Source organism: Stegodyphus dumicola, chromosome X1 (assembly GCF_044657685.1).
Source record: "Stegodyphus dumicola isolate Sdum_Otavi_A_Nest chromosome X1, ASM4465768v1".
Classification (NCBI taxonomy): Eukaryota; Metazoa; Arthropoda; class Arachnida; order Araneae; family Eresidae; genus Stegodyphus; species Stegodyphus dumicola.
The window spans coordinates 64,868,974-64,896,116 of NC_140780.1; the positions used below are offsets into that span (position 1 = coordinate 64,868,974).

At 33.0% G+C, this 27,143-nt stretch overlaps 1 long non-coding RNA gene across 7 annotated transcripts in view; it reads right to left on the reverse strand.

Moving 5' to 3' along the window:
• Positions 1-27,143, reverse strand: part of LOC118181451 (uncharacterized) — a 119,704-nt gene that overhangs the window by 37,145 nt on the left and 55,416 nt on the right. For 4 of the 7 annotated variants that reach the window (XR_004756884.2, XR_004756882.2, XR_015038788.1 and 1 more), the window contains exon 2: positions 25,732-25,940. The exons of the other annotated variants lie outside the window; for them this stretch is intronic. This is a non-coding gene — a long non-coding RNA (uncharacterized LOC118181451). The remainder of the gene's footprint in view (positions 1-25,731; positions 25,941-27,143) is intronic. 7 annotated transcript variants of the gene reach the window in all.

Below are 27,143 nucleotides of genomic sequence, written 5' to 3' on the forward strand. Positions count from 1 at the left end.
TATTAATACTTTAAGATTTAATTTAATTAACTAATAGTAATTAAATTAAACCACTATACCTAACAAACGAGATAAGATATAGTCTAATCACCATATCTTATCTCGTTCACTTGCGCTTTTGCAGCTGAGGATGATAGTTAGGTAAAACCATCGAAACTAGTCCTGTGAAAGTTTGAAAATATAACGCTGATTTTTGTTGTTTGACTTCTAAATTAGTATTTGTTCGGCGTGTAACGGTATCATAATAATAGTAATTGCTTTAAAATAATAGGATTTTCATGTCAGAAGAGGCAGAGATGTCTTAAAATAACATTTACTGATCTTAAAATAATATTTAAATAGTCAATATTATTGAACTTCATTAATGTTTGTATTTCCCCCACTAACTGCTGTCACGTTGGACGTTACCTTCTATCACGTAATATACGTTGGAATACAGCCCTATTTCGATTCCCGAATTTATATCTATTGCATTTATGAGTAGTTAGTTGATTCGGTGTAGAATATGCAAAAACTGGCATTTTGAGACTAAGTGACAAACGAGTCGGGTTCAAAATACTCAGTTATAATCTCTAAAAATTCTAAGCAATTAATATTTTCCGAAAACCAAGTGTCAATTTCATTCAGAGTCGCTTCTACATGTTATTTTTCTCCTGAGGCAAAACCTATATTGACTATATTGGCACACTTTTCAACACTGGTAATTATTTTAAATCATGATACTCTTACAATATTTTAATGTAGCGTTTTAAATTCAGAAAAATGATTCATGTAATGATTTACATAATTTAAATGATAAACGTTTACAAATACCTTTTTAATAAATAATAACATTGATATAGCATAAATAGTAATGTCATTGATATAAAAATTATCGCACCAATTTTCAAGTATCTTTCATAATTTGCTTGTTCCTTGAATTTAACGAAGTCATCAATATTATTTTTTAAATCTGCTTACTTTATTAATTTATAAATTACATTACAAATATAAATTCTAAATTTGAAATTTTTTCTTTACCAGGTTGTAGAGACATAAAGATTTTTTTAGAGACCGGAGAGATGAAAAATTAGCAACCACCTTCGCCGGGAATCGAACCACGGACCTCTCGAATACCGGCCCTTAGAACAACGACTTAGATTATTATTAAACTACTGGACTGCGCAAATATATATGTTTAACAAAATGTTTATATTATGTATATGTTAATGTGTAGAGAATGGCAAATATTTTAAGGGGTCAGGTACTTTAGAAATGACAAAATATCCCCCAAATACAACACATTTTTAAGTTCAATACCGTTATAACATGTTTATTAAAATTTCGTATACTTATTTTTATATCCTTAATAATGCATTTGTTACTTTTAGTTTAAACTCCAAATATTAAATATTTAAAATAAAATATCTTTCTTGTCATCCACATAATATTGTAATATGTACTGCGCGAAGCATTATATTAACTAATTAATATTTTAGCTGATCATTTTTAAAACAGTAAAAGTAATGCCCGTGCACAATTAAATTCATTTAGGTTAAAATAATTGAATTATATTTTCTTAAACATTAACATACTTTTAATTTTTTTTTCGTAACTCTCAAATAGATTATTTTTTCAAATAAAATTTTAAGAGAAAGGCATAGTATTTGCTCATTTTAAACGCACTTGGGATTTATACAGTTGGTCAATTTCTCTTGAAATTCTGACCAGTGGTTTTGGAGAAATCGTGTTCAAAAGTAAACAATTTATGAGAAATCTTTCAAATCCTATAAGTGCATATTATTTTTTAATAAAGAAATATAAAAATATACTTTTAAATTAAAGCTCTGTAAGTTTGCATAATTATGTATTTAAACAATATTGCATACATAATTATCATAAATTGTGACAAGAAAAAATGAGAAGTCGAAATGTTCACGTGATTTTAAATTTTATTGTAGTTCTAAAACGTTTTAGGTCAGAAGCATAATAATTGGCCATTTTATGTAGTGATTTTATACACAATTAATCAAAATTTCTTGAAATTCTAATCAACCAGTTCAGAGAAATCATGCGCGCAGGCATAAAAATTCAATTTTTGTGAAATCTTAATTGGAAATTAAATTACCTTGAAATACTGAAAGCACATTACTTTCATAAAACTAATTAATATAAAGAGAAAGCTATGCTAATAAGTTAAGGTTTTTATCATGCGTAACTCTGCATTTGTATGTAATTGTATACATATGCGTTTTACATACATAGTTCCTGGGATTCAATGTCAGACAGTTACTGAAATGCAAATATAAACAAACCGTCTCGCTCTCTAAATCGCAAAAGCTTAGAATTAATTTTTTTTTACCATAAACTCAGATTGTACTGCGAATTTTTATATGGATCTTGTTTTGCATATATTTTGCTTAAAAGAAATGAATTTTTAATATAAACAATGTTTCTATTTTATGGTGTATTTAAATATAGCTGACCCTTTACATATGTATTGCAAGTATTTTTAATCTCCTTTCGCACCTTTAAGTTTCGGACTGGCAGTAAAATACTGGTATGTTTAAAAATTATCAAGGGACTTTTTTTCTTCGTCTTGAAACGAAAACCTATTTGTTATTTTTTAAATCATGAGCATTATTTTTTTAAATCATGAACTGCGTGCAAACGTTCCTCTAAGCAGGATTCCCCTGTCGCGCCAAATCACAGACGTCTCCTACTTCAATTGGGACGGCAACACAGTACGTGGCGAGCTCTGTGGCAACAAGTTGCTTTCTCCGATGAATCTCGCTACAATCTGGAGTAGGATGATGGAAGAGTACGCGTCAGACATTACAGTGGGAAACGTCTGCTCCCACAGTGTGTTATCTAGCGTCATACCGCACAAACGCCTGGTATCATGGTGTCGGGAGCTATTGGGTATAATTGTCGATCCCATCTAGTGCAGATTGTGGGCAACCTCAACAATGATCGCTGGATAATGGAAGTGGAGCCAGAGGTCCTTCCCATTTTTCAACGCATTCTAGGCGTTGTATTCCAGCAGGATAATGCCCGTGCACATGTTTCTCAGACTGCGCAAGCCTTTTTTAGGGCACAGCAGGTTTTGCTTGTTCCATGGCCTGCTTAAATCCCCGGATATGTCACCCAATGAGCATGTCTGGGATTTCATCGGTCGGCGAATCGCTCGTACAACTGGACGGCACACACTAAGACTGAACTTTGTCATCAGGTCGAAGCCATATGGAATGGCATTCTCCAGGATTATATTCAATAACTTGTATGATTTAATGACACGACCTGTACATGCTCTCATCACTCAGCGTGGCGGACACACAAAGTACTGATTTCCGACTTTTTTGGTGGGGGTCTGGTAAATTTGATCGCTTATTTGACCATTATCAGTAATGGGTAGAATAAATTTCATTCATTTCTGAGAATTCCTTCATGGTGTTGCATTTTTCACAAACATTAGTGTACATCAAGTCTCTCAAAGCAACATTATTTGCAATAGTCACCGAAATGATGATTACACTAATACGTACTGAGTAGCGTATTCATAACACTAATACATATTGCAGTGATATATTGCTAATAATACACTGACAGGAGAGAGAAAATTCCAATACCAAGGAGAAGTTGTGCTAGATAAACGAAATTTTGTAGCTATATTGCTAATAATACACTGACAGGAGAGAGAAAATCCCAACACCAAGGAGGAGTTGCGCTAGATAAACGAAATTTTGTAGGCGAAATTTTGTAAATAAACGAAATTTTGTAGGCGTATTTGTACATCTGAAAGGTGACGTCTGTTCGCGCTAGGCAAATAAGTGCGGCATAACTTTCTCCAATTATGCACGCATGGGACATCACTAGACGACAACTCCAACATCATCCACAACCAGATTAGCCGTCCCTATGTTGACCGACCGGTAACAGGCATGGAACTTCATCCCACAAACTGACATCCAGCACCTGTACGACACAATGCATGCACGTTTGCTTGCTTACATTCAAAATTCTGGCAGTTACACCGGTTATTAATGTGCCAGCATTTCACATTTGAAATGGCTCTTCTCGTGCTTGCATTAACTTGTGATCTCGAAAATTGAATCAATCAAATATGTTACCTAGACAAATGAATTGCAAAAATTTCATTTCTCTAGATTAATTTTTTCTTGGTGTCGCGAATTTTTTTCCGTTAGTCTACAAAAATTCAGCAAGCAAATTTTTGAATTAATATAGCAATACATTAATAAATAATATTATGTATTATAATTCAATAGAGTACAGAAGCAAAGTAAGTAAGGACGAGGTTTTAATTTATATTTAAAAATGTGTAGTAAATAAACCTGTTATTTTTCTGTACAGTTTGGATCAGACAGGAGTTTTTTATTATGAAAACTGAATATCATAATGTTTGATTGTGAAAAGGTGCAATGCATTTTCTTCAACAGAAAATAATTGATGCATAAATTTTAATCCATAGTTCATATTTCAACATTATTAAATTTTAATAAGTTGAATAAGATCTTTTATTAATTGATTAAAAACTTTCAATCTTTGAAATACTGCTAATGACTGCAAATGTTTAGATATTAAAGGAAATATTTAAATTTTCTCATAAAAAGCAGTTAGGATTAGTTTTTTTTTTTATCAATATGCACATAGGAACCTACAACAATGTTCCTAGGTCGACCATCTCAGAAAGTGCTAGTATTTTTGAGAACATAATAATGAACATAATAATGGTAATAATCTTGACTAGCCATGTTCTCTAAGGTAACCACTATAGAAAGAAATTGGATTTCTGGAATCGTAACTGGGAGTAGTAGGAAGATTCTTAACTCTCTTTCATATTAGATACGCTAGTTTGTGAGAAAATTAAAATATGCTTAATATCAGTTCAGTGAAAATCCTTCTTACACTTTTCTAATCTTTCGACTAATATTATTGTTTGAAGTTTTAGGCAATTACAACTGCTTTTCAATACAGTAAGTAATTAATTTATTTTTCATGATGCTAATCAGCAGGAGTGTTTTTTTAGTATTTTATTTCTCTTTTCCGCTCTGATTCTATACACAGAGGTTGACCTAGTTGTAACATAAGGTTAATTTAATCCCTTGTATAATTAAAATAAGGGAAGTTTTTCTTTGATTAAAAAGTCTGTTTTCAAAGATAATCCCTGTATTACGAATTAGTTCTGTTTCCGCGATTCCTCTTTCCGCGTTTTTCAAACTTTTTGCAGTCCTCCTTACATAACTCCTCAGGAGATGTCACAGTGAGTCATTAAGAAGAGCTGGGCAGTTTGTGAATAAGTTAGTCTTCGTTAGATTGGTTTGGTTTATTTTAATTATGGCAAAGAACACTAGGACTATCTGCCTAAGGGAGGGATGCCTTCGTGGAGGACGTTCTAAGGGAAACTGATTTGTATACACGTTACACATGAGGAAAACCACGAAAACGCCCATTCAGCCAGCTCGTTCGCGGAATTCGAACCTCGGACCGAACTACCAGTGTTCAACGACTTTACCGCTCGGCCGCTGGTAGGCCTCTTCGTTAGATTGAAGACGTACCTTAGCTTAGGCTCCTCTCGAAATCTTTAGTTTCACTCCATTTGTAATTCTGCTACAATATTAGCTGTTATTTTCACATCTTATATTAAACAATATGGATGTTTTAGACATTATTGGAACTAAAGGAAAAAAACCTTTAGTCCTTTATAAAGGTTATCAGTATCGAATTCAGAATAAAAGTAAGTAAAATGCTATTTATTGGATTTTCATAAATGAAAGAATTAAAAGCTGCAAAAGCGCAATTAAGACCAAAGTAGTCGTCGTTTTAGAAGGAAGAACGTCGTTTTAGAACGAATATTTATTCTGAAAGATTTTATTATAGCCCACCTTTATGCTGAATTTTGGAAGAATATTGTTTTTTATTTTAGGAAACAATCTTTCAGTTCATTGCCAAAATCATTGCAGTGTTTCAACACTCTCTCTCTTCTTTTAAATACAGCATTAGCTTCATTCAAGAAAAGATCTGAGATCGTAAGGATTTTTTAATTATTTCTTTTAAAAATAAATTCTTTTTAAATCTAAAATTTTTTGCTTCCTTACATTTTGAAAGAGGCGAAGATCCACTATGTAACCCCTTTGAGAAGGGGGTAATGAAGATTGATGATTTCGAGGAAACAGGAACGTTTTTGACAACCGCGGAAACAGGAATTGCGGAAAAAGGAAGACACCTGTATGACAAGTGTAAACACAATTTGGTTCTATGATTCTTTTTTCATAAATCAGAAAAAAATAACTTGCAGGTGACAGCCATATAAAACAAACTTAAAATTTGTAAAGTAAAATACAAGAATTTGGTGTATGATTTTTAACATTAAAAGGTATATAAAGATAAAAATCATTTTGAAAACAAATATTTTAACCATTGTAAATTGCTGTAAAGTACTGTAAATGTCTAGAAAATATTTTATTTGCTTTTCAGAATATGAAAATACATATATTTTTTCCTGAAGGAGATTTCCGACTCTTGTGGTATATTTATTTGGAAGAATTAATAAATATTTACAAACAACACATAAACGACAGTTAACAAAATTGTATTTCAGCTTGTAAGGATAATGTTAATTTTATTAACAGTTAAATTTTAAGTTCCTTTCCTGTCAAATTCTCAACTTGAACTTACTAATTCCGGCCATACCATAGTTTTGGAATCCTTTTGAATACTTAATGAGGAGGAGCGGTATTTAAACCGCGAAGTCTACTTGCAGAGTTAGAGAGAATCAGAAAATGTAAGATTCTCACTAGTGTATTTCTCAGTTACTGTACAAAGTGACGAATCTTAAGAACTAGTTAGCGAATAATCGCTTAAGTTCCTGTAACAAGAAACAACAAGAAGGAAGGGTAAATAACCCTTTATTATTCCAATAAGATTTAACAAAACTCCGTCGTGGAGTGTACAATAAAAGCCGACACTTGTGCTTGAACTTAAGAGAATAAGAATTAAACTAAAACTAAGATTAACTAAAGAAATATAGCCGAAGCTATCAAGATTCTAATCGAGTTGGCTTCTTAATTCTATTTGACTACGAAGCTTATCAAGGGCCTGAGTACGGCTTTGAAAGAGAGAGCTTTGAGAGAGAGAGTAGCCAAAAGGCAGACGCACGCAAATCAGAAACTCTTGATTCTCTCTAACTATGCAAGTAGACTTCGCGGTTTAAATACCGCTCCTCCTCATTAAGTATTCAGAATGATTCCAAAACTACGTTCTGGCCGGAAGTAGTAAGTTGAAGTTAAGAATTTGATAGGAAAAGAACTTTAACTTAAAATTTAACTGTTAATAAAATTAACATAATCCTTACAAGCATTACACAAAAATAATGCACAAATGAAAAGCTATGGAAATATAATTCCCAATATACCACACCAAAAGATTTAGTTAAGTTCATAAAATTAATTAACTTCACATAAAATTAAGTAACAGAATTGAGGAAAACTTAAACGTATTTACATTATTTTTTTAAATTTTTCTTTTCATTTTTTTACTTAAGATTTTACTCCAAGCATACGACTTTAAGTTTAGGTAAATGTTCAGTATAGGCCAAATTCAATGAATAAAGACTAGACTTCAAAAATTTAATAATTGTGTCTGTAATGAAGTAGGTACACCTGATCATTACGTTACATCTTGCCCTCTTACGGAAGAATGGCACATGAGGCTTCCTGATACTGACATTGCTTATAAACGCTTCTTCATTAAGCAGCCGGTCTATCTCACGAAGCTCAAAAGCATTATGAACAAACTTGAAGCACTAGGACTAGAATTATGCAGCCCACAATAACAGACTTACATTTCGCAGAGATTCAAAGCATCAATGCACACTGGTTTCCAGTGGCCTCTGCAAGAAGCCCATCTTGAGTCAGTACGCAGAGTAACATTAGGCTGTGAACACGAAAAACAAATGTAAATATGATTTAATATTATCCAAATGTAAATAGTTCAAGTATGTATATTTGTAATGAGCATATTAATGCATGGGTGCAATATTGTGAGCATGTGCATTTTATAAATAGAATATTGTGCAGCGTATTGTGAATAATGTATTGTACAGCACACTGTATATAGTACCTTGGTAAAATGCGTAAGTGCTTGTAGCATGCAGAGCTATGCTTTGAGCCTTTGAGCCGCAGGAAGCATAATAATTATAACTGTAGTACTACAACTTAATGTATTCAAGAGCACAGAATGTAAATATTATAGTAGTAAGTATTATAGTAGTTATATGTATGTAAATATTATTGCATTCTGTAAATTTTAGTGTATTAAGTGATTTATATATAGCAATGTGTTAACGTGCATATTATGAAATGTATAGTGCATGGTAAATATGGTATTGGTAAATACGGTATTTAATGTATCTAGCACATGTAAATTTTTAACTGCAATTAATTTAATCTGTAATTTTTTCCCTCAATGTGTATTTCTAACAGTGTTTTTTATAAGCTTTTTGTATTAAGAATTATGTTGTATATAACAAAGAGTTACTACCACTGCCTATATTATTTAATCAAGAGTAATGTTCAATGTAATAGCCACTACACACAGTGCATTAAGTGTAGAAATGAGCTTTGTAAGGTGTCCTAAATATAGTGCAGTGTTCAATGTAATATGTATTATAAAAATTTTAGTGTATTGAGTGTTTTTATATATAGCAGTATGTTAAGGTGCAATGTAACCAGTAGAATGTTTAATTACAAAGTTATTTTTGGTATGTTTTAAGAATACAGCAAAATTTAGGCCACAGTTAACTTTTAACATGTTATTTAATCAAAAGTAATATTAGCTGTACTGTGTTCTTAAATCTGTATTTTGTATAAGTACAGCACAAAGTAAAGAAAGAGGATTTCTGTGTGCAAAATGTGTAAACTGTTTGTAATGTGCTATTTTGCTCTTTATTTAAGAGCTCTTATTTTATTTATCTGTTGTATCAAGTTATTTATTTAAGTCTGTCTTATATAACGAAGTTATGTACTATATAATCCAGTTATGTCCGTTTATGTCATATTAATCCAGTAATAATTACATTGTTCAGAATCTATGTTGAATTGTCAATAATAATGTTCAGCGTAATATGTTGCAAAGAATATATAGTGTATTAAGTGTAGCATTGAGTTATAAATGTGCCTTAAGTACAGTGCAATGATCAACGCAGTGCATATTATGAAATGTATATTGTAGCAAGTATATGTAGCAATGTGTTAGCATGCCATGTAGCCAGGAAATGTTTAATTTCGCACGCAGAAAAATCTATATTTTGCCCTTGTATGGCCATGTACTTTGCCCTTGTATTATTTTCGGAGTGTAGCTTCAGATAGTTGCGGGATCCGGACGATACTTGACTAGTCTATGTAAGCCGTCCGGGTGTCCGGACCTGCTCTCACCTGTACATTTGTAGAACACAAGCAGTTTTTACTGTTGTTCAATAATTTTGAAAAAAAAAAAAAAAAAAGAATAAGAATGATGTGACACAGCAAATAAATGCATAACTACTTGTAAAACAAGAGTTATAAAACCAATTTGCTGTGAATTTAAAAATATTTTGTTTGAAAAAGTTTATAAAGTTTGAAAAAAAAACGACAGCAAGGGGACGGTGACTTAAATTTTCGTTTTAATTCTTCAACTGTCAGTAAGCACTATTAATGTCGTACGTCTGCGGTAGTCTAATGAAAATGCAACTCCACACTTTATTCCTCAGGGTATAACTATACTTTTTCATTGGGTTTCCTCTCCCCCTCGTTCTCCCTTTTTCTCGCTTCCAGCTTTATTTTTAATTACTCTCACCGCCAGAATTTCTTAATTAAAAAACCATCACTTCCTTTCGGAGGAAAAGTGTGAAAAAAACTATGGTATTTCCTCCTACTCGAAGTTCATTTGACAGCGAAAAGGCCCGGAGGTTTAAGATAAAAGCGAACGAAAGCATTGAACTGTTGGAGAAAAACTTGGCCCTCCCTTTTTGGAGACTTTTTCGTAGTGACCCCCTTTCCACCCTTCTTTCCATCTAGCTGACGGTCGGGCCAATATATAGTGAGCAGGCTGTACCCACGGGCTGTGTACAGCCACAACCAAGAACCGTGTTTGCAGACTTTCCACCAATATTTGGTTTTTGGTGTTGCGTCTGCGACATGGTAGCCCGTTGCCTTCCCTCCTGCGTTTTATTTCTTTTCCTTTTTTTCACCTCGGAAAATTCCCATCTCCCCCTCTTCCCTTATTGCTTAACTCTGCATCTCCTCCCCCTCTTACTAAAACTGCATATCTGATGGGGGAAGAAGGGAAAGCTGCAAAATATTGTCCCTAGGCCAACTTTTTCGTGTTAGTTTCTCTGTTGTGTGTGTGTGTTTAACATTTATTGACTCGCTTCGTCTTTGAGATGAATGTAGGAAGCCAAAACTTGCTTTTCCCTAACTTAGATTAGGTTTCCGTGTAAGAAATGCACTTTTCTTCAAGATGATGTGAGAGGGGGGGGAAAGTACTCCTTCATTTGCGCTAGTGGCAAAAGCGGCGAATGCCACTTCCGGAAGAAGAAAATTGGGAAATCTTCTTTTCAGGAGTTTACATGTCTTTTAATATTGCCAAAATTTTTTTATACATTTGTTATAAAACATGAGCCTGTGACAATAAATGCTTTGGCTAAATACTTAAAATGATTCGCGATCATTCGCGAACAATCGGTTTCTGAAAATGAAGTAATACTTTCTTTGTTGAATAAATGATTGCCGGGCTGAACAAAACCGACGCTGGATAACATTTGCTTTACTGATATAAATATTTGCAAAGAAAAATCATTTTACTCATTTTATCCTTCGCATTTAAAATAACATGCAGGACAAAGGTAAATACTTTATTCATAATTTCGCATGAAGGAAAGAAAAATTTTTAATTTTCTAAGATATCTAGAATTTTTTAATATAATATATGGAAATATATTTAAATTATAATATTTTTAAGCTTAATTTATAATATTTTTGAGCAAGATTTACTTTTTTGTACTACAGCTTCAGTGTCACAGATGTCTGAGAAGAACTAAGAAAAGGATTTTGGACAATGAAAAAAATAACAATTTCTGGCTCAAATAAGAGAGCGTGTGAACATCAGCACGCTCTTTTATTTGAGCCAGAAATGGAGCCAGCCACAATAACATCAGTTGCATTCATATATTTCAGTCAAAAAGTATTATTTCATAGATTACATTCTCAATGCATTAAACACCGAATTCGTAAATAAATACATCAAATATGATGTTTTCAAAAAATGACTTTCACATTAATGTATCGTATATTACTAAAGGCTGTAAAATGTTAAACAAACGCCTGTGACAAAAGTGAATATATTTAAAGATTTTGAAAATTACAAATATTGTGAACTGAACCTGTGATATTTTTTTTTTTTTTTGTGTGTGTGTGTGTGTGTGTGTGTGTGTGTGTGTGTGTGAATAAAGCTTAGAAATTTAATACAGAAATTCCAACATTCATCAGGTTAAACTAAATACATGATAAGAAATAACGAAGTATCACACAAGTTTCAGTTTCTAAATTTGGGATACCTTAATGGTACTGCTTACCACCAGCGTTCACTATTACAACATTAAGGTTTATCGCTTAATAGTGCATGTTACCTGCTAATCGCCTAATGCTGCTAAATACTAAAAGTTTAATCCTTTCATTGCTTCTCAAAAGCCGAAAACTGGTTGCATGAGTTTTTCTGAACTCTTTCCTAAAGGCGCAGTTCTCGAGTATTTCGAATGTGACCTAAACTTCTTACGAAAAATGCCTGATTTTATATTAAATTTGTAAATGTTGCTTAAGAAGTAACATTTAAGCAGATAAACTTAACTTTCTCACCAAGATTTTATTCTTTCTAAAGAATAATAGAGAATTATCAATTAAAATTTACAGACCAAATAAAAATTGCAAAATAGATTATTATATGATTCCCAAGCGCTAAAATTCTTAAAGCATTATTTACAAGAAAAACGCTGATATTCCAAACGCTGCTGGATTTAGAAGTTTTACTTGTCAAATTTACAACCTCAGATGCTTTACAATCCAAAAAGTTGCCATTGTCAGAGAGAGTGAACATAAACTAGCAAGAAGACAACATTTGCAACTCAGTGTAAACATTTATAATCTCCAGTGTTGCAATTTTTTAGCACAGCAAAAGCAGTTAAAAATTCTCTCGAATTTGAGAAAGATTTACATGATCTCATAAATAACCGCCTTCAAGGCATTCTTTCCCCTCCCTGCATGAGTTGCTTCGCATACGTACCACCACCTTAGAACAGCACTTAATCTCGGACTTAAATGGTTTGGGCATATCAGATCACGAGCATTTCATATGTTTATAATGCATATGCAATTCACATATGCAAATCAATCGGTAAGTTACAAAGAACTGATCGTGTAACGAGGGTTAAAAGCCGGAGGTATAAGTAGTAACTTTACTGCCAGTATATATCCCCACCGAGCTATCAACGCCGCTGTCAGCGCTTAAAGCTTCAACCGTATCAGTTTATGGTGCGGTGGCAAGGCCATTCTTTCCTGGCATAAAAATACTCCATTGAATAGCCTCTCAGATAATGCAGACTGAGCACTGCATCCGTAAACAAGTGGACCCATTGCCCTTCAGTGAGCTACGGTTGAGATTACAACACGTTTGGATTAGGAGGGGGGTTGAGAGGATGGGAAAGCAGAGTAAAAAGGAATAGGTTATATATTTTTCATACGTCTCTCTCTTCTCTTGTACAGCTGCACTGTTCGATTGCGGGTGAAGAGGCGCTCGCGAGTGGCTAACCTCCAATCGTTTACTGTGGGAGCGGTAAATTTATTGTGCCACATATTAGGCTACGTACTAATCGCTCAGTTACCTGCACAATATCGGTGCTTGTGTGTGTTTATTATTTGGTGTAAGAGGAAGAAGAAAGAAAATAAGATACAAAAAAAATTCTCTTCGTAAAGGAAACGTTCGTTTAAGTCTGTTTTTTTCCTTTCACAAATGCATACTTCCTATAATAGAAAATAGTCTCACGGTCATTCTAACATTGAAAGAAATTAACCTACTCTGCTCATCTAAACTCTCACATCAAGGAAGTCTTAAAAAGACACTTGATTTAATTTATCGCGTAAAAGAAAGCATTCACGTATTAAGTATCCAAAACTCAGCTACATGTATTTGCAGCTTAGCTTGTAAATATTAGTAGATCAGTTTTGGAGATGCCTAACAAAGCAACATTTCTTTTCTTCTGCACATGTGTCTGATATTTTTTTCCCCGGGCAGACCTTCAATCTTTCGTCGAAGAACTCTTTATGGGTATGGAGAGGAGCTTCCATTGAAACAATTTGGTCAGTAATACTGAATCTAGGCATAGAAAATTTTCATGTAATAATACAAACAAAATCTTCGGATGTAGTGCAGGAACTTTTCAGATTTCTGTTTTTAGTTAATATGATTTTGATTACTCGTGACCCAAAAAAAATTAATCTAGATTTAATTTTTAGGATAGATTATGCTCCAAATGTAGGGAGCTGATGGCTTCAAAAATTATGTTGAAAATTTTAAATCTAATTTAAATGGAAAGAAGATGAAAGAATATATTTAACTTGTCATGAACAATCCACGCATATTATTTTCTTCAATTGAATGATAACCTACGCTGTTTAAAGATAAATTCAAGAGGAGGAGGAAGCAACATTATAATTATTTTTTTAAAAGAATGAATTTATCGAGTTCCTTTTTTCACTTATTGAAGGTTAAAAATGATTTAAAAATTTACAAGTTCGTAAAATTCAACCTTAAAATATGAAGCCAGTGTAAATTTGTGGAAAAGTTAATGCTGTTTCTTTGCTTTTCTGTCGTTAAGAGAAAAGATAAATCAACTTTAATATAAAAAATAAAAAAGTTTTATGTCGTCTGTGATTATAACTTAGGAGCGCGATAAAATTGGTAGAAATAGTCGTCGGCATGGAACAAATTATTTTACGGGCCTTCCCTATGAATATACAGCGGGTAATTATTTTACGTTACCTTCCCTATGAATATTGCTTTAATGCTTAAAGCAAATCTAATATTTTAACTACCATAGTGTCTATGAGACCATTTTTATTTCAAAGACTGTTTAGTTAAAAATTAAAAAATTAAATTTCTTTAAAATAGTTCAAGAAATGTGTGTGTATGAAAATAGCTGTTTACTTTAAAATTGGAAGCGGAAAGTGTCATAATGAAAGAGCAAACAGTAACATTAACTAGAAGTGAAGCTCATGAATAGCAATTGCACAAGGTGTTCTTTATGAAATATGTCACATAATTGCAGATAACAGTCGAGATATTAATATTATCAAGTGCGGAACGAAGGTGTAACAGCTTTTGACAATTCTCGAATATGATCGCATGGATCATGCAGTAAGGAACTGCTTTTATAATGTGCCACGTTTCTTCTGTACATGAAATATACCTAAAACTCTGTTTCTTTATAACAATGTTTGGTCGAGTTTTAAAAAACTCAGCATACATGTTGCAATTCTATCGACTAATAATTTAAAAAAATTAATTAAATAGAAATTTTCATGGGAGATGATAGAAAAATATATAATAGCAAAGTGATATGAAAATAAACGAGTAATAAGAGATCTTAATAAAACATCAACCTCAGTCAATATGAAACTATATACAAAAGCTTAGATTGGTTAGATTGGATTTACGCAGCTTGAAATTTTTCTTAAGAGAAAACAAAAGGTATTTTCTGCAGCAAGTTTAATTTTTAGCGGAATATTTAACTAATAGTTTAACTATTTAACTAATAGTCAATATAGTTTAAAAAAAGTAAGTCAATACCTAAGTTTCAGAATCCTTTAAGTTAGTGAACAAAGGAAATCTATTGTTGGGTCGACGTTGATTTATTCTGAAATGAAATAAAAGTTAAATTTCTATTGATTTACCAAATAGAAATTTATAATTCAATCTCGACAAGTAATTAAAAAGTGTATGCTTGGATCCAAAGTTTAGCAGTGATAAACAAATTATAAAAGGATTTTACACCAGAATACCCATTTTGTATGAAAGTTGCATACGGAAAATTAGAATGGGGAAAGCGTTTATATTTGTAAAAAAAAAAAAAAAAAAAAAAGGCCATATGTCTTTTCAAAATGAACGATAAAAACAACGGACGGAAAAGACTTTCTAAATGGAATATATTAAATAGCAGATATGTGAAAGGGTTAGCAGTTACGTTCGGTGTGGTGGTTATTCAAACGTTGATCATGTATGTCGTTGGGCTCGGATGCAAATTCCGGACAAGGAATGATAGTTTGTGGTTACATTGTCTTTGAAGAAATGGAATTTTTAAAATCCGTTAATTAGAAGAAGGAGGGGCAAGTAAAGTCGGCAAAATAGCGGCGGGAAAACATATCCTCAGCCTTAATACCTAAGGTGCTGGAATGGTAAACTGGGATGAAACTTAGACAGATGGCTCTCGAATACTTTAAATTAAGCAAGGCGGATACTAAGAGGCGATCAAAATTTCATTTTTAAATAAGGGCAGAGAGATAAAGTTTCTAATTCTTTCGCAGTATTCTTTTTTATTACTGAAACATAATTTATTTTCGTTATGCATGTGCACAACAATATAGTCATCCTCGGCTGGACACAAAATGCTTCCTATTAAAACAAGGAATGCTTTTTTCTTATCAGTTCATACTAATGATTCTGAATGCTTTCTTCTTATCAGATCATACTAGTGATTCTTTTTCAACGCAGTATCTAATTTTGTTTATGTTTTTCGATGTCGTTCAAAAATTTTATCTAAAATTTTCCTCGCTTTTAGCAGTGTCGTTCACATGAGACCATGCATCAAGATTGATTTTTAATCAACTATCTGAAAGGAAATCATTTACATTTGCTTGAAAATTCAGTCGTACATTTGGTCCTGTATTATTAAGATATCTTTTAAAGCACTTCATTCTTGCTTATAAGGTCCAGGCATTTAAATACTCATCGACTGAACTGTATATTATTTATTCGTCATATTTTGTTAATTAGAAGTAAATGCTGTTAGCTGTCCCATAAGTCACTGATGTTCCCAACAAGCAAAACACTGACATGATGTGCTCGATTTCCTTTACTACATAATTGAAGATAGCACTTCAAACTAATGTTTACACAAACACAGTCTCACACGACAATGCTTCACCTCAAGTCTTCATCAACTTTGGGGAAAAAAGGCTTTTATCATGATTCGCTTTACATGTTTATCCTTCACTTTTATTATCAATTTACAAACGATTTTTAGGTTTAGTATTACATAACTAGACCCTGAAATTGCTAGCACTTCACCACAAGCAGTGACATGTCCCAAAGAAGTAAAACAATGCATACTTCTTAGACTGTATATATTTAAATTTAAGTGTGGTTGCTTAAATGTTTAATTTTTTTCGTATATCAGGGTTTAGTTTAACATTTTTATCTGGACATAAAAGACTTCTAAGTTGAAATATTATCTTCAACTTTTTTCACGGTGAATAAAGAATTTACATTGACATTGTTAAGCTAGGGATGATAAATTTGAAAGAAAACGGATCTCTATCTAAGCCATAATTTCTTATGAAAAAATCCGCATCAGTGAAATAGAATATACCTGCAATGTAAGAGTAATTCAAGCATGTTTTATACAATTCATTCTCAATCAATATTTAGTTCATGCCTTTTGCATGTAGGAAGCCAGAAGTTATATAATTGTTATTCAGTTAGGAATTACGATTGTCGAACAAGCAATGTTTTACGTTAAGACATACCAAGTAAAAGCCTTAAATACATTAAAATAAAATGTCTTAAGCTTCTTCTTCCTCTACCACAACCTCTCGTGAAGACCTTCGGTTCCGCAGATTTTAAATATTCCCATTATGCAAAAATGGTACATTCACAAAACGTCCATGCTTTTTTTCGTGATTCAAACCCAGGCTTAAAAATCTTCGCTGTCCACCATACATGTGAATGCGGAGCTGAATTCATTTGAATTACATTCGCAAAGCAAAAGTTTGAGAGCGTAGAATACGCTCGAATTATAGCCTATGCGGACGATTTTATGCTAGTTGTGGGAGAAAGGAGAAACGTCGAACTAAAAGCTCAGTACTGTCTCGATCTATTCTCTCAATGGGCTACAGCAGATAAGCTTCAGATTTCGGCGCAGAAAACTGAAGCTTTACTTATATGATACACTAGAAAGCTTAGACGTGATCCAAGTGTTAAAACTCCATTGGATACCAGTGAAATTTCTAAAAAAATGGAAATATCTTGGGCTAATAGCAGACTTTCCTAGATGCCACACGTCAGGAATCTCAAGACGCGAATTAGCATCCTAAGCAACAACATGAGACGCATGACTTCATTTAAATGGGGTATCTCGTCTGAACTATTAAAAATTTGACATAGAACCATTACAGAAAGAGTAATCACATACGGAGCAGCAATCTGGATGGTGAACTTACCTCTCACATGAGAAGATCTCTGCTCTCAATTTAGAGACAGCAGCTACTTCAAATATGCATGACTTACTGCACCACATCAACACCAGCTCTACAGCTATCAAGAATTCCTTCTTCAGATCTGATAATTGAAAGAAAGACAATGGTAATCAGGCTGGGTTAAAAGTAAACTGGGGTCATAGTAATTATAACTTGTATTATGATGAGCAAAACATCTGCAAAAACTTTCACCCAGCTGCTTATTATCTCTCCGAAGGCATCAAAATAAACGACGAACCAATAATAATAATAAGTAGCAATAATAACCTTTTTACACATGGCTCCAAAATGGAGAACGGCACGGGCAGCGTCTTCTGTAAACTGGAAAATGGTACTGTTACATTTGAGTTGAAGAATGAATTAGGATTGAACAACTCAGTACACCAAGCAAAGCTCCTAACTATCAGCGCTGCAATTAGGCACACTAACAGATACCAACTGCAGAAATTCTCAATACTCAGCGATTCAGCGTCATGTCTGGTGGCTATCGCAGGACAAAACAGCAGGAGTTCCTTGGTATATCTAATTAAAAAAACAGCTTCTGGCCATGCCTATCTCACAAGGTCCACTCTATCTTGACCCACTCTAAAATGAGTTCCCGCTCATACACGGATTCAAGGCAATGAAGCCGCAGATTTTCTGGCCAAGCAAGCAGTTAATGGCAAGGAATTACTTGAACAACCTACTAAACTTCCTTGTCTCACATTAAAGAGAACTTTGATATGCTTGCAACAAAACTGGCAAACTAGACGGGCAAAGGCAGAGGTAGGACGAAGAACATTTCTCTTATTGCCAAAAGTTAACATGGAAATCAAGACCCACCGTGCTAGCCTAACATAGTTTTTGACAGATCATGGGCCATTCCCAAAAGATTCAGACTTAGGGATACATTTTCTAATTATTCTGCAAATGCGGAGAGGAAGGGGACACGGACCATTATTTACTTTTGTGTTAATACAAGAAACTGGCACTTAAAGAAACCAGTGGATTGTGCCTGGGCAATGTGGACGTCTAACACACTCAAAAACAGAGCATTCCTTAGTAAAATAAAGAAAATATCACGACACTGCGTGAGCAGAGACCACTATGAATAATATTATGTATGAAATGATCAGAATTTAAAGCAGATATTCAGGATAACGCTTGGAGTTTGCAGTTAGCAAGCTAAATAATCCCCGAACTAATGGTAAATTTATCATAGAATAGTAAGGCTTGTTTTCATTCAGCACGAGGTATAAATCTGAGCGATTGTTTCAGTTACTCATTACGATTATTGATATGAACTAATTTCGGACAAGAAAGACTTTGTGAAATATAGAAACTGCTATATTCAACATTGCAACATAGTAGATTTCCTCTCTGGGATGGCATATAATTCCGTTTGGACTCACTCACTGTTATTATTAATTATAAAAACCATTCATATACTTCCAGAAGCATACTGAAATACAAAATTCATTCTCTATCAAAAGTGCGGGGAATTGAGAATGTGCCACCAAATTTAAGTTCTGTCCATAAATTTTTTTTCAGAATCACGCTATCTAAAATACCAAATTTACTTTTTAGTTTCATCTCAATTTTAAGGATTTAATCAGGCAACAAATCAAAGATTAAAAACATGAAACACCTTGCGTATCGAAACGAAAATTCTGAACTCCAAAATTAACTTTCAGTGAACCAGCATATTAAAGGCCTAGGAAAAAATGGATTTACTCGATAAACATCAAACAAAACTTGCAATTTAAAAATAGTCAAAGCGATTTTAACTCGCAAATAATACGAACGAGGAAATGTTTCGAGATACTGTATTTGGATAGCCGCCTAACAAGCCGGAATCATCTCAACGACTGTCGCCCTGCATTTCGGGCGCTCGAAAGAAATACTTTGTTTATCGTAGACGCTGAAAAATCAGTCGAGATAGCAATTCCAAATAAAGAAAAGAGAAAGAGGCAGAAGTCTTTATTCGCAATATCTCGGATCAATCGGGCATTGCCGGAATGTGCTCTTAAATAAAGAAAACTCCACTCCAAATTATTGTGTATACGAAATCCAACAGCAGCATCTTTCTTGAACTCACGACGCGCACCAAGAGTTTAAATAGCTTCACATCTTTTTTCTAGTGGTGGCGATGTCAATACATTATCTCGGAAGACAATAATAATTTACTCTGCAGCTGATGTGGAGAGACACAAGTAATTGGTTTCTGTAATTCTATTTAATCGCTGCCAGGACAGTAACCTTGTTACAGGAGGGCAATCCCGATCTTAGAAAAAGACTCCCAACTTAAAGGGAATTCAGCTCGAGTGGTTACAAAATGAGAAAAGGGATTGTTGCTTGGGTAACAGGCTTACGAGCCTCTCCAAGAATGTAACCTATGATTGATTGCCTTTCCTCGCATTTTCCGATTTGAGTATCTACTTTGCCGGTTGCTCCTAACTCAATCAGAGTTTCGAAGCCTCTGTTGCTTGTTTAAATCCTATAAACTTTGTCGTTTTGTTACGCTCCACGTGTCATACGGCCCTTTAAATAGTTTTCAGGATTGTTTTAAAAGTTCGGTATTTCAGTTTGCGTGAAAACAAATAGCCCGGTTTTGATGGAGGTAATTAAAAAGAACACATTACGCCGTGCCTTATCAAGGAGAATCGGCTTCTTTTGTGCAGTCATCAAGACTGACGGTTTTATTTAGCCGTTTATTCACCTCGATGGTCTCTTTTGAATCGGTTAGCATTTTCCGATAATTGTTTTCCGAAGCATGGAGAGCTTTGAGATACACTTCTGTCCAATAAAAGAAACGTGCCCGACTGAAGCAGTAAATATTGTTGACAACAGTGGTGAAACATTTAATGAAATGAAAAATTTAAGCACAAGAGATTAATTACATAGTACTCATTGAAAGGCGGATGTATAGAAGATTTCTTTCCCTTTTTACACATATATCTGATTTTTACTACGCATACTATTTATAATATATCTTGTGAAATACTGCTGCCAAAAATGACAATTGTTATATATATATATATATATATAATTAATAATAATTTATTTCCTAAACAGTATTGATTAATTGATTATATTATCTCCTAAGTTTAATTAAAGTAGAATTATTTTAAAAGTGTGCATCCATACTATATATATATATATATATTGATGAAGTGCCCTAACTTTGAAGATCACCTTGTTCATCAATACAATTTTACTGCACATACAACTGCACATTTTAGGTTTAATTTCTAAAGAACTTACGCAGTCGACACAGGGATGCTAATGCATAGGCCCTACATTATGATATGAAGATAATTTTAAATACTTTTTACTTTCAATTACAATATTCAAAAGTTGAAATAATTAAGAATGCTTGAAAGACGATACTTTTTTTTTTTTTTTTTTTTTTTGTATTAGATAAACATACATGCAAAGCAAAAGTTTCTTAACAGAAAAATTCCTTATTTCAAAATCTAGTCCAAAATTCTCATATTTTCATAATATTAAAATTTTAAAACGGCATGCGATTTCTTGAAAATGGTTGAGCAGTTCTAAAATTTCGAAGATTTTCCATTTCAACGTGTAACTAACTTGAAAATAATTACGTGAAAGTTTCCCCTATTTGTATGTAAGGTTCAAAATAATGGTTGAGGGAGTAAAACCACTGAACATTTCTAATTCGCTTAACGGCTTCGATTTCCGGAAGTCGCGGACCTTGCACGAAAATTTCAAGGGTTTTTTTTCCTGTGCAATTCGAATCCATACCCTTTCCACTTTGAAAGATCCTTAGTAAAGAAGGCATCCATTAGGGATTTGCAATGTTAATCCATTACCTACATATGTACCATCTGAGGTTGATCTTCTTAATACATTCTTGTTAGGATAAACACGACTGCTAGAGAATCTGATGGTGTAATTGTGGAGAAGCACGCGTGTCTTGCTCAGGAAGATAATTTGGTGCCGACATCCTAAAGAAAATTTAAGATACATAGAAAAGCACGTAAAACAACAATCTCATCTTGAAAACTGGTAGTTTGGTCCGAGGTTCGAATCCCGCAAACGGGCTGGCTGCATGGGCGTTTTCGTGGTTTTTCCCATGTTTAACGTGTATACGAGCCAGTTTCCCTTAGAAAGTCCTCCACGAACGCATCCCCCCTTTAGGCAGATAGCCCTTGAGGCTTTGCCGTAATCATACACACACATCTTGAAAGAAACTGCCGAATTCACTGACTTAATTCATTTAACTCTGGTAAACCAAAATCAAGCTCAGGAGATGCCAAATAAGGTTTTTAAATATATTTAGAGTTCTTTTGAATTATTCCTATCATAAATCACAGATCTTATTTCCAGAAATATGAAACGCTGTATATTGTTTACTTAATCAGAGATAGAACAATGATAAGTATGAAAAATTTTATAGATAAAACACAGCATTTTCTATATTTATTTTGATTTTTCACTGAAAATGTTGAGGACTAATTAAAAAAAACCAAAGTCTTTTAAACAGCTACAAACAAAACAAACAGCAAACAACACAAAAGAGAATGCATGTAAAACATGAAATGTAATCAATCAAACGTGGTGAATGGAAGCTCGACGCACTCAGTTCTTTTTCTTCAGTGATGATTGAAAGTATGAGGTTTTGCTTAACGTTGCTTTTTGTTGAATGTATGCCATAGATTTATTTCGCTTAGTTTGCCACAGAATGTAACAACCATTTTTTTCATGCCAAAGTATTTTGCAGTAACATTACACAAAACAAATAGTAATTATGATTTTCTAATGTTTAAATCCAAGATGTTCATTATATCACGGAGTTTGAAAAAGAGAAATTATCAAGAAAATTAACCTTTTTCACACCTGTACAAGAACTATACACCTGAGATCAAAGAGAAATTTGCTTGGATCGTTATAATGGGTACATATGCTTTTCAAACACTAAACCAAGAAATTTTATTTTTAATCTGGTTTGAGATAAAACTTACAATTGAAAACCAAAGACCCGCTTACAGAAGAACGAGATTAAAATTAATTCAACACTATTAATAATTGCATGATATATACATGCAACATTAATATTTAATTTATGGTACCTTTACTTCGTACACAGTCTCTGTTTAAGTTGGCTATTTCCCCCTCTTTATTTTAAAACAGTAACATGCCTATAATACATTTTTTAAAGCGCAGTTTCAAAATTAATCCTCTTTATATTATTCAATGCGAATGATGTATGTACTTACTAATGGCAAACGTGGAAAAAAATCTTTCATCCATTTACAATGAAATAGAGACTTTTAGTGGATCAATAATAATAAAGCAATACTATGCATTTCTAACACTAGTGTCCATATTGACGCCCATTTTAATGCTAACCTGTGTCGCATCTATTTCTCGAAAATGAACTACTGTTGCACCGTCTCAGCGCTTGTATTGCTTCCTTTTGTGTTTATTATTCTACCATATACACTAAAATGTAACATTTCCGTGAAAATCCAAAACTAAGTATTAAAAAAGGAGATCTTCAGTTAAATTCATCGCCCTATATATCTATATCTATATGACGAAAGACCTATCTGGTCTCAAAAACTGTTGCGCATAATGCTGCAAAAAGATTTGAAAGAATAGTAGTAGGTAGGAACATTGCAGCAACCTTGCTAAAAAGTTACCAGGAGCTGTAGCTCCGCGAAATGTTGTAACATAGTACTACATAGACAATAAGAAATTTGCCTGGTAAACTGGAAAAAGTGTACAAGCGCGATAAAATTGCCAAATTTTAGTGCTGGAAGACTTGCTATTGCACGAAAAAAAAAATAATTAATCTGACCGTTGTGTAATGTGAAAAGTTAACTCACATTAAAAAAATGGACAGAAAAATATATATATATATATCAGGAAGTTACAAAAACATGGATTATAAATGTCAATATATAAATTGCCTATACATAAAAAATTAAAATTAAAATTGCCAATATATAATATGCCATTACATAAAAATTAAAATCAAAATAAAAAAAAATAATAAAAAGACACAAAAAGCATCAAAAACTAGCTACAAAAACAATAATTAAATAGCGGAAAAAATATATATATGTAATAATAAAATTCCATAGTCAAGAATACACTTAAAATTCTAACTATATGTTCTTTTCATTTTTAATGGCGACGTTCTCTTATGTGAAAGTACGTGGAATTAAATCAACAGCCCCGTAGTCAATTTGTTTTTCCCGCCTTTTCTACACGTACAGTTATAGAATCTTCTGGAAATATTTAAAGCGGACTGGATTGGCTGACGAGGCTGACGTCATTTCTTGGAAGCTCCGCCTTTCCAGAGGCTATAAAAGGACTCGCAAAAGAATATCGGGGGCTTTTCTTTAATGCAATGATGCAGTAAACTTTATAAAAAAAGTTATTAGTAATTCTTTTTATTTACTCCGGATATCTGATTTTGTAACTGCTATTTCTCCTGAATAATAATAAATGGATCCTGTTTTTTAAACTTATCGTCTGATAATTTAAGCTACGACTACATCTATATTTCTTGAACGATCTATTTATTCTGGACAAAAGCTGATACATCACATATATATATAATTTATTTACTAATGAAATATTGATTATATTATCTTGTAATATAAATATAGTAGAAGTATCAAAAAAGAGGGAACCCATATATAGGAAGTTTAATTCCAAAAATTGTGTTTTGAAGTAACTTGAATGTAAATTATGAAAAAAAAAAAAAGTTTTACGGGGACTTGAATTTAAATCATGAATAACAAAATTTCAAATTTTGAAAAAGAAATTAAAAACAAGTAATTATCGCTATTGATCGGAAATTAGTTGACTTTTCAAGGGGAACAAACCAACTCCCGTTCAATGAACAATAATTAATAAATGCGAAGGTGTTTCGTCTTTTACACAAGTAAGAATGATGATGTCAAATTGGCAAATTAAGTTAGGCCAAAATTGTAGTTCCGTGAAGTGATGGGATTTATAACCAAATTAGAGTACCAAAGAACTCATTCTGAATGAAGCATTTTCGCTAATACAAGATTCTTTATAAATTTTGAGTGAAAAGCAATTTATGTAGTAAAATTTACACAATACCTGAGTAAATGTCCACCGACACCTTCGCTTTTATGCATGTTAATTCAAGACTATTTGTATAAAAATAAACAGTAGTAATCTTAATTGGAATTATGAAATAGAACTCAAAGTAATTGAAATAAACATTAGTAAATTAAGAAACATAACAATGCTAGCTTTGCAAAAACAAATGAAATGAAAAATTGAAATATATAATAAGAAAGTAAAATGTGAAATGTACATGAATATATAAAAGGCCAGAAAGTGCATTAATTAACTTACGTTCTTTCTAGTGGGATGTCGGTAAAGTGTTGTTCTCTTCTGTGTCTTACTCAGAAGGGGTGTGTGTCCGAAATTCCGGCAGCGAGGATACTTTGAATTACTATTTCAGGTGGTGAAACTTGTGAGAAGTAATTTATGGGACGCAGGGGACGTATAGGACGAAGTAATTTAGGGGACGACATTCAACATTATATATATATATATATATATATATATATATATATATATAATAATTTATTTCCTAAACAGTACTTTATTTTTATCTGACTTCCAACTAGCTTAAAAACTGCTTTTGATACCTATACAAAGCAGTTTCAATATATTCGTATTTTTTACTTGATAAATGCACAGCTAAATTTAAGTATGGAAATTATTTCCTTTTTAGAGAATTTTATAATTATTTCTTAAATAATAATAAGTCTTAAAAAATCCTATGAAAACTATGTTTCTAAAATAATGCGAAAATGAAATTTCATTCTGAATTAAATAACAAAATTATTACATGTTTTATTAAGGTTATTCGTAAGAGAAATATCAGATGCATTATCAATATTTTTGTTATTAAACTAAAGCCTCATTTTATATATAAAAATAGTTTATAAATCCATGAATTACTACTTATGACAACATTATAACAATCAGAGAAGCAAGAAAAACTAGCTGACCCTGCTTCCGAAGCAATTTCATTTTACATGGATAGACTTTTTATATAGCATAATATCTTATCCCATTTCTTTCGGTCGCGTTTAAATGATTGCAAGCTTAGTCATGAAGTGTATCCCAGCTGAAAAGCAGCATGTCAAAACGATTTACGAAAATAAGAAACCTTCTAAAGGGGCCGCCGCCACGGTCATTTTGCTGAAGTACATCAAGCATCTTCATTTTCGAACTGGATTAAGGATCACTGCTTCGGATGCCCCATCCTTCTCCAAAGGACCGCTCTTTGATGGACATAATAAACTCGAACATTAGCTTTGCAATTGAGCGTCATCGAGCGGGAACAGAAAGAGATCAACCCAATGGACCGCGCTCTCGCTGAAATGAAAAATAAAAAAAATATATATATATATAAAAGTTTGAGAGCATTTTTATTTATTTATTTGTTTAAAAAGATGTTTAACCATCCCAGGATTGGGGTCCTGCTCTAGCTGGCTTTACAATTTAGCCTCTCATGATCTTCAGGGAGAACTCTAATCCTGGAACGGAACTCAGGGGCCCCCTCACCCTCAATGCTCTATTGGCTATTATAACTTCCTGCATGCAAGGGGGTCGAGGGGGGCAGTTGCTGTTGTAGCAGGGTTACGGAAAGCACCCTGGTTCTTTAGGAAAGCAGTCATTAAAGACATGTCTTGTTTGCAAACACAGACCAGGTACCTTTGTGATCGGAGGGCTTAGTGATATGGGTAGCACTAGTATAGAATCCGAGCTCGAGGGAGAGAACGATTTTGAGGTTTCACAAAGGTTCAAAGGGGGTTGGCAAGAATACAAGGGCTGTATTTAATCATCTAGTAACAAAGGCTATTCCCAAACACCTCGTGCGGCAACAAACTAAACGGTCTTGCGTGCGTCCCCGTCTTTTCGCTTGAATTCTTGACAATTGCTTATTTAATCGTTTCTTTAAAAAAAAAAAAATAATGAAGTTCGATAAGCGAACGGAAGTACGTTAAGCACGTTGCTTTTATTTAAGCATGTCGTAAAGCGAATATTATTTTTGTAAAGATGAAGAAAAATCAAAGTTCTTATTTTATTTTGCGGAAGAGTGAGTAATTTCGGAATAAATTAGCAACAAGAGAAATACATGTTGAACATGGTTATTATTTTCTGATTTCTGATAAGATAAACCAACCAATAAAGAAAATTTCAAATAACTCTTAGCAAATTTAACATTCCTTCATGCATATTTATTTATAAAATGATAAAAGAAATTATTAGTTTAATTATTTTCAATTAACTCTCTGAGTTAATTGTACTGAAAAACAGTTTAATACATGGTGGCTCAAGATAAACCGAACCCAGAAGTGAAGAACACAGGGAATGTAAGACGATATTAAATGAGGTGGGCCAAGATAAACTAAATAGGACATGGGAGAATTCATTTGCTTTGGGCCACCGAATAATTTTTTCTTCATTCAGGCGTAATCAGTTGAAAAAGATTATGAAGCATACGTGGAGAAGTTTATTTCTCTAGATTCCTAGGACTCTATCGGACTTTTAAATCTTCTGCAGAAAGTCTAATAC